Source organism: Zonotrichia leucophrys, chromosome 9, assembly GCF_028769735.1.
Source record: "Zonotrichia leucophrys gambelii isolate GWCS_2022_RI chromosome 9, RI_Zleu_2.0, whole genome shotgun sequence".
NCBI lineage: Eukaryota > Metazoa > Chordata > Aves > Passeriformes > Passerellidae > Zonotrichia > Zonotrichia leucophrys.
The window spans coordinates 12828903-12843610 of NC_088179.1; the positions used below are offsets into that span (position 1 = coordinate 12828903).

At 37.3% G+C, this 14708-nt stretch overlaps 1 long non-coding RNA gene across 7 annotated transcripts in view; it reads right to left on the bottom strand.

The window, feature by feature from the left end:
- Positions 1-14708, bottom strand: part of LOC135451883 (uncharacterized) — a 158918-nt gene that overhangs the window by 78021 nt on the left and 66189 nt on the right. For 3 of the 7 annotated variants that reach the window (XR_010441453.1, XR_010441451.1, XR_010441452.1), the window contains exons 1-4: positions 2187-2272; positions 1976-2086; positions 1595-1852; positions 144-191 (exon numbers count right to left, since the gene is read on the bottom strand). The exons of 1 other annotated variant lie outside the window; for it this stretch is intronic. This is a non-coding gene — a long non-coding RNA (uncharacterized LOC135451883). Of the gene's footprint in view, positions 1-143; positions 192-1594; positions 1853-1975; positions 2087-2186; positions 2273-14708 lie in introns of those variants that run through there. 3 more of the 7 variants (XR_010441457.1, XR_010441456.1, XR_010441454.1) reach the window with 2 other exon arrangements.

Below are 14708 nucleotides of genomic sequence, written 5' to 3' on the forward strand. Positions count from 1 at the left end.
TCTTACTTTTTATTTAAATTTTTCACATTTTGTAGCCTTAGTCCCAAGTCAGCTTCACTGAGAATGGGAAAGGTCTTAATGGTCTCCTACAAAGTTACAGTGTAAATGAAGCAGAGATTGTATTACAAGCCTATGCCACTTACATTTCAGCGGGTGCTTTATGCATCAAGTATGTAGACTATGCTGGGAACCTGCAGAAGGAGAAATTCTGTTCCAGGAGACTGTAGCATATTCCCTTCAAAGTATTCAGTGGTTATTTGCAAACATAAGAATGACAGCAATAATAATGATAGAGAGAATTTAAATATCACCATGGAAAAAAATACCACAGAAGTGGGGAAAAAAAGCTTCTGTGTATGTTTATCATGAGACTGCAAACTGATACTCTCATATGCAAATGCTTTTAGAATACAAGGTAGGAACAAAGAACAAGCTCCTGAAAGTGTATTATTGAATCAGTGGAATTGTGAAGAGTCTGCTATAGAATAATTTCCTTTTATAACCCTGGCACCTGTTTGCAAGGCACAGACCTTGTTGCAAAAATTTCCAGTATATCAGAAGTCTCCCACATGTGGCCATTAATCCATGCAGAGCATTTTTTTTTTAAAGTTTGAGAATGATTAGGTAACATGCATTTCTTTAAACAGAAAAATCCCAACCCAACACGGCCTTACCTTTGCCAGCTCAAAACAAGAACAGGCTTTAAGACTAATTAAAAATCTCTTAGAGAGGGCTTCTTATCCCAAAAAATGCACAGGCATATTATTTCTATGAATGTGATGAGTTCCAGGAGAAACTTGGTGGAGATTATCAGAAAATGAAATGCAACTATGGATCTTGCAAAAAACCTCCTGAAACATATATGTGTGGTGACAAGACCAGTGGTGTTTACAGAAGCTCCACATTTTCATCCAATACTTTTTATATAAAGTTTTAAAAAACTAGTTTTCCTGGGGGGTCACTATAATACTTGAGGAAAACCATTTTCCCAAATGCAAAAATTCAACTTTCTCAAAAGAAAAATTCAGCAAGTCCAAGGAATTCATAGTCCTTACTGCCTATGATACTTTAGACATCCCTGCTGCCTGTGCTTCTGTTTTCCTGCCTCTAAAGCAAAGACAGAAATACTGGCTGAAGATGGTTATGAGCTCTTTCAGAAAACTCATGCTTACGATTTCCTGGGGTCACCAAGGAATTTTAGAGATGCTATCAGAACAGCTCCTACTTAGAAACCACATCCCTGCAAACATCACTTCTCAGGACAACAATGAGAAAAAAATCTTTAGGAATCTTCAACCTGAAGGTCTTTTAACCTGAAGTTCCATTTGAAGTCAAATAGTTGCTTTTCTGAATATGGCACAATCTGATTTGTAGTCATTTTGATGTCTAAGATCACCATTACCACCATGATAGACACAGCACATCATTGGAGATTATAAACCCCCGTTGAAGATGGGGGACTTGAAGTGGCTCTGCTGTTTGCTACTCAGTTGTTATTATCTTGGGTTTGGATAAAACCAAGAAGTTTGTTATATAACTCTTAAGAAACAATTCTCACGATCAGAAGGCAGCAGACACAAATAGATCCACTCACACAGGGCTGAGAAATGAAGGAACATATCAGATCTAAAGCACAGCAGGCACCATTTTCCTGGTGACCATTTCCTTGCGACCTTTTCCTTGCAGCAAAGCGATGGCCCTGGTACACAAATGACCAATTTGGGTCTTTTTCCTTTAACTGATTTTTGCCATTTGGGGGCTCCAGACGTGCTCCTTTCTCCCTGGGAAGGTCTGTCCCTGCTGTGAGTGGCTCTCTTGGTCAGCAGCAGGAGGTAAGGCTGGTGGCAGCTGCCTGAAGAGAGAATGCAACAACCTATTACTGCTTCATACGGGAGCAGCAGCCACCTCCGATTGTGTGAAGAAAGAGCAGGAACATTTGTTTCACCCTCAGCAATCTCCCCTATTTCATCCCTACCTATAAAAGGTATTCCACAGCTCCTACTGAGCTAAGCAATCTCCAGTGTCCTTACAGCACTCCCGCATTGCAAGGCATATCATATCTTTGTGCACGTCAAAACTTGAGGCACTGAAAAATAAAGTTGCTCAAGGTAACAAGAAGTTCATAGTCCAGAAGAGACACTCTGTATTTGGAGAAGAAAGCAGTTAAAAAAAAAAAAAAACCTTACTTTTATAAATTCCCCAGAAAATTTTCAGTTCCAAAAACATTGATCGATCCACAAAATCACCCAGTTTTTACACTTCTCTCTGTCTTCATCCTTGCAAAGCCAAGCTGAAAAATCAGGCAGTTATCTTGTAATAGATCAGACAGGTAGCAAGCCCAGACTTTATTACTGAGCTTCCTATACTAAAATTCCTGTAAAGAGCTTCTACAACTTCAACTTGCTCCATGGTGGTGAAATCCCAGCCTGAAACGCCCTTTCTGGAGACTCAAATCTGTGAGTACACCAGTATCTCAATCTGAAGTAGCAAAGACAGAGGATAGAGATTAAATTCCATGTGAAAAGTTAAATTCCATCTGAAAAAAAAATGTGTAGTCACTACTAGAGGCTTAAGAGAATTGTCAGGCATGACCTCCAGCATCTCTAAGTCATCAGGGCAGGCATCACCTTATTTTGGTGCAATGAAAGATGGGTTTAAGTGCTCTATCTTAGCCTCTACCCAAGACATATGGGTAGGAAATACCAACTTTAGTTGATCTACACAATTAATTTCAACTCATCTGCAATGAGAAGACTCATTTTACCTTGATGTTACTGTCATTTCACATGACCCTAACACCCCTGACTTTCAGCATCAGAACGTATTACAAATAGACAAAAAAAATCATTAAATAGATTTTTAAGAAATATTTGAAGATCACAAGAAATTTATTATTAATTTTGCATGACTACTTTTTTTAAGATCACTCTTTGGGGTCAGTGTCTTATAACAGGTATCAAGTTTTGCCTTGGCAGGATAAAAGTCAAAACATATGTTCCACATAAACAAAAAAAGTGAAGAATTTTTTGGCTTATTTGTTACCAGCTTCCTCATAGTAATTGTTAAAGAATATTATGTAAAATGCAGAACTCATTATTTAAGTTATATTTAGTACACAAAAAGCTAAATCACACTTGTTCAAATACTGTACATACTGTAATTACACCCTCTAATTTCATGATTTTGGTCATGCACTTAGCATAAGTACATGTAATTACACATTTAAGGCATGTAATTATATAATTATTAAGATTCACAATTCAATTATATAATTAATGTATGCAAATACATAGAACTATCCTGTGACATTGATTTTAAGTAGAATACTCCACTAATTCTGAGGGGAGTTCTGCTTAAAAACTCATTATGCAATACAACTTGCAAAGGACTATACTGACAGAAAAAAAGGCAGACCCACTGTCATGATTCTTTGGATAACTGCACGATATTTAAGTAAAAAACATAGAGATAGAAAGATATATATAAAACCAAGCTATACACACACACAAAGGTTCTCAAAATTGATTAAAATATTCACAAGTTTGTTTCACAAGCCAATATTGATAGAAAAAGAGCCATCTCAAAAAGTACCCTACTACTTCCTAAAGAACTGTTATGGCCTCAAAAATATATTAAATAAGCATGATCTCTTTACATGTTTCAATTTTATAAAAAAGTGTTTCATTGTTTCTTTCGCAGGAGTAGGAAAGGAAAGAAGCATTTCACAAATAAGGAACACAGACAGCAAACTCATTTCCACTATGGTTGGTATTTTGCTTAGCCATCAAAAACACTTAACAAAAATATAAACCCCAAGATTACTGACCTCAATCTCATTGCATATTTTTGCCAATGCTTTTAGTAATTTTATTGACACTCTTTTCTTCTCCTAATAAAAAGAGACTTCTAGAACCAGGAGGGCTTTGTGCAGAACAGCACAAAAATTAATGGTGCATTCAAGGAGTTTTCTCTCCAAGAGCAGAAAGTGGTAGAAACTGGAAAGCCACTGCCAGAGCAAGGGGAGTCAACTTTCTGCTAAAGCACACAGATCACTGAGCCCCAGTGTCCATTCACTCTCATCACTGGCAAACTGGATTTGGAAAGGAATTTCAAAAGATGACAATATCCTGGTATGAGCTCCACTGGAGAGTGGATTCACCTTCCCCTGTGCATTCACCTTGGTGTGGTTTGAAGAATAGACATGAAGAGTTGAGAAGCAGCATTTCAAAATTTTAAGCTTGGTACAGAGAAGGCAAGGGCTCCTAAGCAGAACGAGTTTTCACTTCTGACCCAGTAAGTCAAAGCATATTCCAGAGGCATTTACACACATTTTATCATCCTGTTCAATGCTGCTGTCATGGCAATTGACCACTGCAAACAGGAAAGTCATGAAAGTCATTAAATGTTGTAATTTTGACATATAAGGATTTTGCTGCTGTGGGAAAATCCAGCACTAGACTAAAATAGCATACAGCAAATACCTTTACACATAGAAGTCAACACATTGCAGGGCACTAACTGCAAATTTTCATATGAACTTTCACAAAAAAAGGAGTTTGGGAGAACATAGACATGCAAAAAAATTATGCCAGTTTGAAGCCTGTTTGGGTGAACCTCAACAGCCTTGATACAAAAAACAATGATGCTGTAGATTACTCGCACCATGACACAACATTTATTGTTGCTGACACAAGTGGCATTAAGATGAAAGATATTTTCAGACTGATGGTAGAAAATTATTTATTTCTAATGAGGTCATGGATATAGTATAGTAGCCTAGCATACTAACCTCATCACCAGTTCCTGCAGATCAAATTTGAGCCCAATGCTGAGGTATATGCCATGTCTTCCAAACAAAGATATTTTGGTGTATCTGTACCATTTTATGTCATTTCCAGCACTGCAGCCCAGCCCATTTCTGTCTGTGTGAGCTTCTCCTGCTTTAAAACTCCTCACCACCATTTGGTAAGAGGAAAACAGGCTTGTATCTGCTTTAAAATTGGACAGCAACATCAAGATGTATTCAATTAAGGTGTCATGTCCCATCTCAAGCGAAAAAGGAGAAATGAAGACGTACAATAGCATTTCACAGCTGATAATTGTGTTTCTGCCTGATTTGCTCTAATTACACAGATTGAACAGGCTCAGTGTTACAGGCAACCATTAATTACCTGTTCTATAACCCAAGTGCATATTTTTCTTCAGAGTTTTGTAGCTAAGGTCCTAACCCTTATCATACAAGAATCACACACAGAAGTTCAGGTTATCTAGTAACTCTCCCTTCATACCCAAAAACTTTATTGTTCATTTAGGGCAGACACTATTTCACTGCCAGCATACTTAATGGTAACTAAATTGCCCCTAAGAGAAACTCCAAATGAACTTTCAAATTCATATAAGAGCCTTTGCCAACCATATATTTTCAATTACACACTAAGTTGTTACATGGCATGACTGCTGCTTTTTACATAGATTAGTAGATATTTTTTTCTGACATTAAATTGTTCTAGGGCAGAATACATCATGATGAGAATTGGATTTCAGAAAGTTTGCCTCATCACATTTTGGAAATCATATGTAATACAGTTAACATTATTCTTTTTTGTTTTATTTCCCTTCATGTCTTTAAATTTTGACAAGGAATTGAAATGAATGCAATGCTGATCTGTTTCCTATTACATATTTGTGATAACCATTTACGTCTCTAGAGCACATAACTACTTTCCACTGGAAGTAATTTTGGCAGAAGTAGCAGGCTTGTGGATTGGCCCCATGAAAATGTGAATTCCCATTTATGTTTATGGGGCTCTGATGAATACCCAGCTAGAGCTACTTAAAACAAGACTATGCAAACACAGTCCTTTGAAGGGAAGGAATGTTTTGGAACTCTTTTACTCAACAGAGTATTTTTGCTACAAGACCTTTAATTATTGTTCAACAGCAGGAATAATGCCACATAAAACAGTTCTGAAAGCCTTCTTATAAAATGCACACGTTAATTTATTACAAGCAAAGAGCTAACTGTGAAATCAAATATAGAACATTCCTGTTAATGGAGAAATCGGCTTTGAAATAAATTCATTATTTAGCTTAAGGTTTTCTCTTACTTATACAGGTGTTCCTTATACAGAAAACTAAATCTCTGGTCTTCCAGAAGCGGACAGGCTACACACAGTCCCTTCCAATAAATGGCTGAAGCCACAAATTTCTGTGTTTCACAATGCCGTGTTTGACTATTTCTCTAAGGAATTGTCTTTCAACATAGTTATGTGCCAAGATTAAAAGTATCCACAGCCTTTCAACATTGTAACCTGAAGTCAAAAAAGCATTAGTGTACACTCAAAAAAACCCAAACACACACAAAAAAACCTTAAAATAACCCCTCCTCTACCAACAATGTGTGATGTTACTGGTGTGATAACTAAATACAAAATTATCCTAACAATATCAGTGTCAAGCTATTTTGACAAGGAGTCTACACTGAGGATTACAATTGAATACAATTGAATAGGCTGTATTTACAGAAATCATGTGTTTGCTCACAATTCTGATGAAGTCATGACAGCTGAGACTGCTCAGAACACTTCTGACACAATTCATTTTTTAAAATCCACAGTGTGAGCCTTAATTTTTTTCTCTTCTTATTGTTCAAGCCATTTTATGTTGTGGGTGACTGGAATAGGTGAAATAAGAAAAACAATAAGCCAAGCAACAGGAACTCCTAACCACTTATATCTGTGGAAATACATCTTTTTACAGCCTTTCAAATCAAGGGTTTAAGGTAGGTTGCAAAGTTGGTATAATATAATTCAATAATTTTATGAATAATTCAGATTCAGTTTGATATTCTGTATCTTTAGCCATCATCGTCATCAAAACAACTCCACACTAAGAGAAATAATACTGGGAAAATTACATCAGGATAATCTTATCCAAACCTGTTTCCTTCTGTAAGAGTAAGGAACACTGTGATGGCCCTTCCTATTTCCCTGTTTGTCCTTATAGGAGGTAAAAACACCTTGGAGGTGTTAATCCTTCTACAACACTTGATTTTGCTGTGGGAATCATTAGTTTTCCCCTCATTAACACAAAAATTGTGTTGATTAGACCTTAGACTTGGCAACTTTCACTGAGGAATTTTGTTTCCACCCTGGGAATTCAGGGTAGAAATATTGTGAAAACAAAAGTCAAAACTTTATCATATGGAATCAACAAAAGAGAACTGCCACTGCAAACTTGTGCAAAAAACTCTCTGAAATGTCTGTGTGAAAGCCCTCTTGGATTTGGAGTAATTTTATGGATGAAGGTTTTCGATCTAAGACTGAAAACACAATGTTCCCTTCCAAAGAGTCTGCTCTCCTCTACCTAATTTCCAGGGTAAATATGTACCTCTTACAAGCACATCAACTCAGACCAAATGCAGAGGCAAAAGCTGTGACCCACAGGGGATGGAAGTTATCTGCTCCCCAGGGTGATACCTCCTGCACTCACTGCTATTCCCAGTGCCGTGCTCTAAGAAATTCCCACCAATCTTCCCAGGCAATGTGGTCCCCGAGGGTCTCTGTGACATTGTGCATCTCAGCCTGCTCTCCTGCTGCTGCTGTTTGTGTTTGCTGCTGATGCATCTCTCAAAGCAGCACACACTGTCTGAGGACAAAGCAGGAGCACACCATTCTCACTGCCTGCTGGTTTCTATGAACACTGCAGTGTTCTCTTGTTTATTTTAGAAAATACTCTCTTCCTTTATTCTTCACTGAATTTTTCAAGATCCAGCCACCAAGCACTGCTCTGGTTTTCTCCATATGATTTAGAAAGCCCTTTGATGGCTCTTTTAACTTTCTATTAAAAATTCACCTCTTCGTATCATTGTTCTGTAAAAACTTGGAGTGACTCTGATAGCCCTCAATACAATAGCATTTCAGCAGCACACAAATCCTTCCAGCTCTTCTGCAGACACTGTCCAGTTCTTTGTCTTTGAAGCTCTTAACCCCAGGAAGAGATGCAGTATCCCAGTAATTGTTACTTGAATCCATCTTCTCAAAAGTAGCTTTCCATTTGCACCAAAATAAGAGTAAAGGCAACACAACCACTTGTACCCCACCAATCTTTTTCTACGAAGTTTACTGCAATAATTATGAGGCTTAATTGCTTACTCTGTCAGCCAAGCCTTTTGTAGAAAAGTATCGATTCATAATTCACTCTGCCTTCTAACTCAATTTAAACACAGGGTGTTTATTCTTCCCTTTTGTCACATGAAAACTTCATTTAAACTGGATATAATTGTCTATGGCACTACAGGATCCAGTTCTGTTGTACAGAGCTACAGTCTATAGCAACCATCTATTATCACAGTGCAATTAAATAAACACTTCATCTACATCCAAATAACACAGCACGCTCCGTTCCTCTAGCACAGCAGAGTCCAGCAATCCCTGACATGTCTGAGTGTACTTTATTAAAAAAAAAAAGAAACCTGAGTAACATTAATAATTACAACTATTTTCTTCATTCTACTTGCTCACAGAGGCAAAACATTACATTTGGAGAGTTAAATAAAGAAAAATATTGAAATATACTTCCACAATTCAGGCACTCAAAGCTTCAATCTTGTTAGCATTAAGCACAGAATTTTTTGGAAACACTGTTCTTGAAATGTGTATTGAAATATGACCCTTATTTTTCCCTGCATTACTCTTTTCACTTGCCTTGCATAATTCATATAAATTTTGGAGAGGTCTGAATTACAGTCTTGGCACAAAGATGATATCTTCCCAGAATATGAGTGATGACCACATAAATTTTGAAACAATGACTATTTAACATCAATAAGACTAACAAGGGCTATTTAAATACCAAACATGAACAACTTATGCAGTCAGTCCTGCCCTAATTTCCACTTGACTTTCTAAATAGCAATGATAATGAATAAAAATGCAGATTGATTATTAATGGTTATATCTGACTACATACATTATTTATTCAGGTCTTTTGTTAATATTTAAGCGATGGTTATTACTTTAAATTATACCTGTTACTGATGGGAACTTTTAAAGCAATACCCCATCTGAGCTGCACATTGTGAGGCAAAAGTTTCATTGCTTGGTTGGATAATGAGGCAAACAAACCAGCTGGCTGTCACCACACACTAACCATGTTCACACTCCTGCTCTGCCAAAGCCTCCTCTCCTGGCCACAGAGGCAGCCCTTCTGCACTTGGCAGACAGTGAATGGTCCTGTATGGCCACTTGTAGGCACTTACTAAATTAGATGCATCAAATAAGGTCATAAATGCTCACATTTCACACTGACAACCTACTTGTAATACTGAGCTGCTATGGTGACATTTCGAAATGTGAAATAGATAGGCATATGGAATTAATTATTTTGTTTTTCAAGTCACAGATAGTCAAAAGCAAGCAATTTATGAGATTAGTGACAGGCAATCACAGTGACTTATTTAAGAGGACAACACTGAAATATACGTCTCCTTTACATTCAGGGAGGAGTAGGTGTGGATAAATCACATAACTCACAGATATCCTTGTTTCAAGAAGACAAGTCATGCTCATTTTTACCTAATCCAAATACAAAATCACAATACAATCTATCTTACTACTTCCCCTGTATCAAGTACTCATTTGAAAATGCTCAGTTATGTCTGCTACACAGCTAACTTCAGGCAGAACAAATCAGTGCTATGTATCACTTCCAGGAAAAGGGTAAGTTTAGACTCTATGAAATCTGCATCCGTGTTCATCCAAGAGGGTGCTGTCTGCAGTGTAATGCTAAGAAACTACAATTTATTAGGACTAAATGGAAGGGTGTTACCTAACAGAAACCACAGCTATAGCACAAATAGAAGACATTTACCTCAGCAGATGTGATCCCTTTCAGTGTCTGGTAATATCTAGGTTTTTCAAACAAATTTATTAAAAATAAATTATTTTATCAGTCAATACATAAAAGTATTACTGTATGTGATGAACTCAGCTCTAGACTTAAAGTGATGAAAATAGAATAACTGAATTATAACATTTATGACATGCTTTTAACAAGAAAGAACTTGTTCAACACCAAAGTTGTTCTTTGTGTTATAAATCACTTTCTAGAAGGCTATGGGTACATCATGCTACAGAATAAAAATCCAATATGTGCAGACATGCAATCTCAAAATGGTCCTCAAGACCAGGACAGGACATTCACATAAAGAAACAAAGTCCCATAAATTTACCAGCCCTTGCCTGGTACCCTAGAGGCACAGCAGATTCCACAACTCAAAGGATAAATAGCAGACAACTGTGGGCAACATTCAGCTTTAGTAATGATCACAGGCTAAGAATAACAAAGAACATTGCATCTCTCAACAGTAATAAAATCTGCCCATCCAAGTGTCTGGCTTTAAAACCCCTTGTTCTTGGCTGGGACCAGCACTGCCCCATAAGTCAGGGCTCATATCTTGTCATTTATATGATCAGTCAGAGCAAGGAATGGATAGACAGAAATAAAATTACATTAAAATATTTATGAAAAGCGAACTTCTTTACCAATAATAAATTTCAGACGGATCAAAAAAGTATCAGGACTATTTTAAGAACTCATTTCAAAAAGTCTAACATCATGAAGGTATCAGAATTAGGGGTTTTGTTGAAATAACACAACTTAGTGTTCAGACACAACTTAAATTTTATTCATAAGAAAAAAAATTAAAACTGGAAACAAAAATATTTTTTAAATTGGTCTTTCCTTCCAGACCTATTCTCTCCACTACTTTCAAATCCCTAGAGTTTGGGCCTAGTGTGAGAAAAACAGAGCCATATTTCACTCTTCCAAGTCATAGTACAAAACTTTATGCACAAAACTTGGTTAAAGCCTTCTAAGCTAGTACAGATCTTTGTAGAGATCTTGTTTTCTTTTCATGCAAGATCAGCTCAGAGCATGCCAGCCTGTCGGATCTCAAGATCTCAGTCCTGAGATGCTGAGCCTCCGAGACCAGCTTGGGGGTCTCGGGAGTCCTGGAATGTTGCCAGAAGTGTCTGGTGGCTGGACTTTGACCCTACACGGGAGACGACACCTTTATGAAGATAAGAGGGCCTCACCGGGGTGAAGGGTGGAAAGATTAGCTAATTAGAGGGTGAGAAACAGGGTTTAGGATTTATGTACAGGGGGGTTTAGAGGAGTAAGATGGAGGAATTGGGGTGTGTCCTACCCTCCTTCTTCTTCCTCCTCTCCTCCATCTTCTTTGGCCACGGTGGCACCTTTGGATTGGTTATTACTAAGAGTACACCGAGTTATAACAATAGATGGTATTGGGGAAAAATGATAAATATTGTATACGTAGCAAGAGGTATAAAGATACGTGGCTGCGCGGGAGACGACAGTGTGCCCATGGCTGACTGCTGAGCGGATCTTTGTTCGGCTGAAAGAACATCTTTTAGATAAACAATTAATAAACATAAAACCAGAAAGAAGAACTGAAGCCTCTTCTCGTCCTTCGAAACGCGGGCTGCCCCAAGGCCACCCCGGGCTTTTTCAGGCCCCTCAAACAGCCGAGATAAACCGGACACCAGCCCATCAGAGACAGGCCATTCTCCAACTACCAGCACTTGTGTCAAGTCATGGCTGGGCTGCACTCCCCAGTTGTGCAGAGCCCTGGGTGTCTCATGTGCTCCACCATTTAGCCTTCCCAGCAGCAAATCAAATAAAGATGCAATTTTGCTTCTTTTCAGAGCTGACTGACATTTTAATTAATCTTCAGTTAGAAGTGTTAATCGAGCTATGAAGTGAGGCAGTAATTCACAGCTAGTAAAATCCCCCACAATGGTTTTACAAGCATCAGTACACAGTTTATCTCATTAGTTGTTCTTTGGGTAATTTTAATTAAAAAAAATAAATGCATCCAGAGTGGTGTACCTCTTTTTTCAAAGAAAACCAGCATCCAGGAACCCATTCCTAACAGAGGATTCTTCTTTTCATCTATAAGATAATCTAAATCCCTTGTGAGTTATTACAAAGGATTCAAATACAATAACAACTTTATTTACTGCTTTCATTTTGATACATCCATAATGATATAGCCATAATATCCCTCCTCCCATGGAGCTTCACCCCACTGATAATATTATAGAAAAAAGTTTTGCCCTTCTATTTTTAAAGTATTCTACAGATTCAAAGACTCTCACTCTAAAGATTTTCAGAAACAAAAGCTGTGCTTGCTCTCAACACAGAGCAAAAAAACATGTTGAATGTGGTATGTATGTGCATCACTATTTTTTTAAGACTGGAAATCCTTCACAACAAATATTTTTAAATTAATAATTCATTTGTTTATTTATTTAGTGCATGCATTTTTGAAGGATTATTTATCTTTTACAAAGCTCAACCATCTGGCTATTGTGAAAGCCTTAAAAAATAATAGAAACAAATGGCTAAGAAAATCCCTTGCTCTTCTAAGTATTATGGGTGTGGTGGGGCTGTTTTGGCAGTGTGTATGTGCATGGCTCCAGCAAAGGATGGCTGTACCATAGCATCATGCTCTTGATTGACAAAGTTTTCCATTTCAGTAATTGTATACAATAATCCTAAAATATCCTCAACACTTACATCCAATGTTTTCAGAGAACAGGGGTATAAAAATAATTTGAGAAGTTGAAAGTATTCCTGTACACAGATGCATCTTCAATAAGGAGAAGCATATTTAATAAAAACTCACCTATCAGAGGCAGACATTAGGATGAACTTCATCCTATCACCACAGGATGTGCACAAAGAGCTCTCTAAGGTACATTACACTTACCGGACACTAGAAACCCTCATATAGTGTTTCTTTGCAAAAAGTTTTGATTTACAAGTCTAAATGAAGAAGATGAGTGCCAGCATTTTTTTCCTTTCCTTTTACATCTTTACAGGGCTCAACAAGTTCCTACATCAGTCAGCAGTAGCTGAAGATCAGCTCAGTGCAAGGGTAACACACCACCATCTGCAGCTCTGCAGAATTTTCCATCTTCAAGCTTAATTTCTGACTCTGGAGATGAACTGAGCCACCATAGAAAGGTATCCTTACCCACTCACTAGTGTGGGTTGAGAGAGAAATTAACCAAGTCATTTGAAAATATATACAAACAAGACACAGACAATTTCTTGCATTTTTTCCAATATAATTTTCAACTCTGGTTTTATAGTAAAGGCTAGTTTCAGATGCAGCAGAATGAAACCAACTCAATACACAAATAATCTTTTCCATACCAAGTACCATTTTCTTGAAACTAGCACCTTCATCTTCATTTACAAAAGAATATAGTTGGCCATTTTGCCACTTTCCAACCATTATAACTTCTATTACTGCTTAAAGATATCATGTTAAGGGTTTTTACTAGATCATACTTCCCTTTTATACCCCAAGGTTACTGAACTTTTCACAGTTCACTGAGATTTACAAGTCAAGTGAGAAAGCTGCTTGCACGAGCAAGGCTTTGTAACTAAGCAAGAAGGAGGCAGCTCTAACCATGGAAATAAAGTACATTATTCCAATAACTCCAGTAGATAAGCCATGATGGGACAGCAAGAGTACAAGGGCAAAATACCAGGGAAAAAACAAGTCATAGGATCCACAGACTGATAAGCTAACAAATAATGCAGCTGCATCTGAGGCAGCTTAGATTGTCCTTGTTTTAAAATTATTTGTCATCTCAAAATAACAGACATTAATATAACACATAGTATCTGTTAGTACACAGCCAGTGTTTATTTAATTCACCAAATTAATGAGAAAAAAAAGCATTGCAGTTATTCTTTGTAAGCTGACCCTGTAGGAGGATATTTCTACTATAAGTAAATCTAAAAGGATACTTGACAATTCTTTTCCCTAGATGCATTTTCTCTTATTCAAAACAGCCCATAGGCATGTAGTAGAATTCTAATAACTAAGGTGAAAAATTAAAAAAATAATATACATTTTTAATAGTTCTAATAACTCATTTCATATATCTATATATATGTATACACATATAAACTGGAGCAATATATAAATATATATATATTATGTAAATTAATATATAAAATATATATTACTTTCCCTTATTGGCAAATTCAATGCATTTACCTTCTCCAATTCAATGACTTCTGTAAGTACTACAAGGAAAATCCTGTATCCTGATTTTTACATAAAGTATACACAAACAGAAAAAGACTTTCTGCTAATGAAATAATTTATAGACAGGAAATTCAAATACCTGTGAATTAATAAACAGAACAAGCTGAGAAAACCAACAGAGCTGCCACAGCCCTGACAAGCTTTTAATATTTCTTTCACATTTTCCTTGGAATTAAATTTTCTGTCTGGATCAGACAGAATCAGTTCTCTGATCAGCTTTGCCCTTACCAGTGAGGTCTGACTGCATCTCCACAGTCTATCACACACAGATCAGTCCCAGGCAACACAGAGACACTGCAGAGATGGAAGGGAACACAGACTATGTGGGAACAGTGCTCTCCCAACATTGTAAAGGCAATCACCTCACTCTAGCAAAGAAAAGAATGGGGGCATGCTGTTAATGTGGCCACTCTAATGCCAACCAAGCCAGTGACTACAAGAGAGAGATGCACACAGCTGCATGAAGTAAAGGAAGCTGCAGCACCACAGGACCCATCCTGTGCTCCTGCTTGCTTTTCCCAAGTGAAATTGCAAGACCTGGATTTTATCTCAGCAAAAG